Genomic DNA, 4,802 nt, shown 5'->3' on the forward strand with positions numbered 1-4,802 from the left:
AAAATTAGCTTTGAAAGCACTGGCACATAAACTCTGCAATTCTGTTTTTCATTAACGTAGCACAATTAAAATTTGTTTGCAAGTTAGTTGAAAGTTAGCAGAAAAAAAAAAAAAAACACACTAATTTGAATTTTAACGCAAACACATAGTCACAGGACTGTGTTATTCATCCTCCCCTGAAAAATAAATTTAGTCAACGTTACATCTATATACTGCTATAATTCAGGCTGATCCCATGGTAATACAGACTGTTTAATATTTTACAAGATTTCCTGTTCCTAGAAGTCACCAGTAAAGATCCTGAGCATATGCTGAACATGATGTAGCTTTCCAGGACAGCAGAAATATTACACATGACTCCTTTCTGCCCCACACTGTCAGGAACAAGATTGGGAAAGTTATCCGTGTTGAATAAACTTACTGGCTCTGGCATCACCATAGATGGGTTCCTCTTATCTGACAGCCCCAGAGCATGGGACGGGGGACAAGCACCCATGGATGGGATCAAGGGTGGAGCTCCCTGGAGCTGCTGCTGGAGCTCTCACTGTATTGAATCATGGCTTGAGGCACGAGAGGAAGAGAACACCTGTTTTCCTAGGAGTATAAGCAGTGAGCTTCCTGGAACTGGCTATGGAAGGAGAACAGAAAACATAGTCAGCTTCTAATGGTTTCTGAATTACCTGCATCCTCCCAAAAACTCATATTTTGGCATGATACTACATGATGTTTTATGAGTGTACCAGCTCACATCAGCCCCTGCTGGATCCCAAATGTATGTTGCAGAGCTGCTGGACTTTTCTTTTCTTGATGTACCTGCTTATAGTCTAATGAAGAGAGGGGGTTTGGCTTTGCTTTGTGCTATACCTGTCTTATTCTTCTCTCCCTGCATACTGTGGATCATGTAAAATGAACCCCATGCCACAAGGTGCAAACTAGTAATAATGCAACACAGTGGTTAAAAATCACACCACAGACTTGAAAGACAGACAATCAACTACCAGCACCAACATCCCCTGAACTGCAGTTTAAATTTAGTCTAAACGTCAGAAAAGACAGATTCTTTAAAGACTGGGGGTAAGCTACAGCTTTGCCATTTGTCTCAGTGTGAATATTATCCTGGAACAAGTCAGGAAACAAGCTGTAATTGGAGGCACTGTTCCTTCACTGATTACTTTCTCTGACTCCTAAATGTGTACAGCAGAAGAGAGGGGAAGGAGAAGAGAATAAATTCAATATGTTGTTTTTGTGCAAAACCTAGGGCTGGATCAGTCTATGCTGGTTGCACTTTTCACACGTCAGTTGGACCCTGCTCCTCTCAGTCTAACATCTCTGATTTCAGTTGCAGTGACTTCTTCCCTTTGCTTCTTGAGGGGGAGTGAGTGGGGTGTTAGAAAAATGCTTCATAAAGACAAGGGAAGGGTATTGCTGCTATCCCAAGGCTGGTATATAGAGTCATAGAATAATCTAGGTTGGAAAAGACCCTTAAGATCATCAAGTCTAACCATAATATACCTGAGGTTAGACTTCTGTGCCATTTAACATGGATTTGGCATCAGTTCACTTCCTCTCAGCATCACTGCACACCCTGGCCAAAAAAATCAAGGGGATCCAGGCCAGTAGACACTTTTATTTCCTATTTACCTGCCTAGACACTAGGGAAGAGAAGCTTCCATACCTTTTGTCCACTAAGCGACTCAGGGCTGTGCAACAAGCTAGCTTCAGATAAATAAAGGAAAGAAATAATTTCTTGTGTGTGTCCAGACTGACTGGCCAGCTGACTGACTGCTAGCAGCATGTCTCTCCCCAGGCAGCCTGCTGACAACCTGACACACATCAGCCTCATTTTCTGTGTAAGTCCCCTTCATTAGAAAATGGAAAAGAGCTTTCAAAGACTCCTTGTTGGGCTCACAGCTGGAAACCAGACAAGAACTTACCCGGGGCTGACACGGGAGTCTTTTACATGGCCTGACTTCTTAGGAGAGCTCACATCCCAGACAGCAACAGAAGGAAGAAACAACAGTACTCCCATGGTGCTGTATTTTTGGTTTCTCTTCAGATGGGTGCCATCAGTCTTACCCAGGATACGAATAATCCACTCGTCCTGCAGTCCACACTGGAGCCAAACACTATGGGCTGTTCTCACTGTGGCCTGTGCCTTTACTGGGAGATGTTCTTGATGAAAATACAAGATTGGGCCCAAAATAAATAAACATGAATGTAGTAATGAATAATAATTCACTATTAATAATTAGTAATACCATGTCTGCATTCGCACTAATAATTCAATATTCACTAATAAGAATGCATTTTACTATTTGATGTAAGTGATTACTATCATTATTAATAATATTGTTTACATTTTTTCTTCCTGTCAATAACATATGCTGTTTGGATTCTCTTTCTCACCATTGTGGTAGAAGGTTTTTCCTTTTAAAGTTAATTTCCTTTTTTCCCTACTTTCTCTTCTTAAGAAGTCAAAACTTTCCTGAAATCTGATAGCTCTGCTGTCCCAGTCCAGAGCAGACAGACAGCTTTGTTGCTTTACCAATTAGTGATTTTCTGCTGCTGACAAATGTGCAAGACAGTGATAGATCAAATTAATTCTAATTTTTGAAGTGAGCTGGCATTTGAGCACAGCTAATTTAAAGTGTTCTTTCTGTGTTTAGCCTGTTCAAGTAATTTAACTGCAAGTCCCTTTCTCTCAGCACTGTCTTTGCAGTTTGAATGGCTGACCGGTGAGCGCTAACTACTTGTTCATTATCGCAAACAGATGTAAAGAAATTGGAAGCTCATGTGCATGCAATTCCAGGCATTGATTGCCTGTTCTGTTTTACAACAGCTTTACAGGACCATGAGGCTCCTCAGCTTGTCCTTCACTGGTGGACAACTCCTCCTCAGCTAGCCACCCAAAGTCCTGAGGGCCTTCATCTGGGGAAAGCTGGTGGAGACTATGAGCTCTATCCATCTCCCAAGACAGTTCTGTTTGGTCCTATTATTTTCTTGCTTTCTATGACTCACAAGCCTCACAATACTGTCTGAATCAGCCTGGCATAATTTTTTTTTAAAAAACACTCATTTGTCTTTGTTTTCACATCCGTCCTTTCCAAAGCTCATTCACTTCTCTCAATTCCTGTCTTTGCTCTTTTACCATGAATTTATTCCAGACCTCTTTCCAAGGTACCCAAAGGTATTTGCATCAGAAATGGCTCCTTTTCTGAAGTGTATTTACAATTTTATTTTTAAATAATAAAAGCCTTAGACTGTTTTTCTGTGAAAATTTATTTTTTTTTTTAGTGGAAAACAGGCAGAGCTTATAGAAATTGCTTTAATCAAAATCTCATTTTTCATTGAAAATGTCATAAAGTAAGATATTTGGCGAGTAAATATAGGCAGGAAGAGAATGCTTTTTCTTTTGACAATGTTGGTTTACCATTTCCAGCCTCTTGCAGTTCCCAACACTTCAAACGCACATAATATGAAAACATCATCAATTATACTAATCTTTTTAATACACATTCTTAATGCTGATAATACTGTAATCTTTAAGACCTTTATTTGTTTTCACATTTCATCTTCCTCCGGGCTTGATAGGCAGAGTAACCCTTTCCATACTTTTACTTTTGGGTTTTCCCTTATAAAGCTTATAAAAGACCTAGTACTATATATGTTGAAAAAATGTGTTTCTACTGTAGCCAGCTCTTCTCATCCATTTGCTTTACTCTTATTTTATTCTCAGAGGAAAATGAAGTCTTCCCATGGATTTTCAAAGCAAAATGATTTTTTTTTTCCCCCCCCAGTTATTTCACATTCTGGTAGACGTGTTTTTCCACCAGTTTAAGTTATGCTTAAATAAGGTTAGGAGACTACCATTATGTTTCACTGGAACAAGGAAAAAACAAAATACCACAGAAAGCTTATTATTATTTTTTAAATAATGAATTTCAGGTGGTTTAGAAAGTTTTGCCATTTGCTTTTGAAGACTTGAAAAGCATTCGTAAGTCTTTGTAAAGAATTTTTTTTTTCAAATTTCCTCAGAAGTTTTCTGTGGCCCGTGCCACTTTCTGCTCAGCCACAGCCCTGGCACTGCCAGGCTGGTTATTTGCATTGTTATTTCCTCTGATGTCTATGGAACCAGATACTGCAGCATGCTCCCACATGTGTGTGCCCGTCACAGACTGTGTGTGCCCTTTTTCTGCAACTAGAGTTTTGGGCACAGAATTCACATTTCCATCCATTTACTATTTGCCACTTTTAATTGCTTCTTCCTAGAGGCTATATGCCTTTAATTCAATTTCAGTTATAACATTGATAACTTTGATATTTTGTTCATTCTTTTCTTGGTATTATATTTTGGTTTTATGACCTAAGATTGAAGAATGTTTTATCTCTGTTAATAGTGGATGTCTTCAATAACTCCCTGGGAAACTTTAGTAGCTCCTAGGACAGCACTTTGAAACTGCATGGTATCACATGTTAAATTAGTCATCTTGCAGAAAATTTTGTATTACAAATAAATGTAAACTAATCATATTTGTTTCTAAACCTGCATCATTTAAGTGAGTGTTTCTCTGAACAGAAGCATGTTGTTTACTGCTTTGGAGAAATAGTATCAGTATGTGGCAGGTAATAAACAGAAACATTTACCTTACTAGCAAAGTCTTTTTCCCATAAGCTGCATACATTTTTTTTTTTGTTATTTTATTTTGTCAGGACATCCTATTATGTTTTAGCTTTTGTCAAGCTGTGAAGAGAATGTATCTAATTTGTCTTTTATAGTGCTTCATAGCTCATTGTAAGTATAG

Source organism: Merops nubicus, unplaced genomic scaffold, assembly GCF_000691845.1.
Source record: "Merops nubicus isolate BGI_N331 unplaced genomic scaffold, ASM69184v1 scaffold5367, whole genome shotgun sequence".
NCBI classification, from domain to species: domain Eukaryota; kingdom Metazoa; phylum Chordata; class Aves; order Coraciiformes; family Meropidae; genus Merops; species Merops nubicus.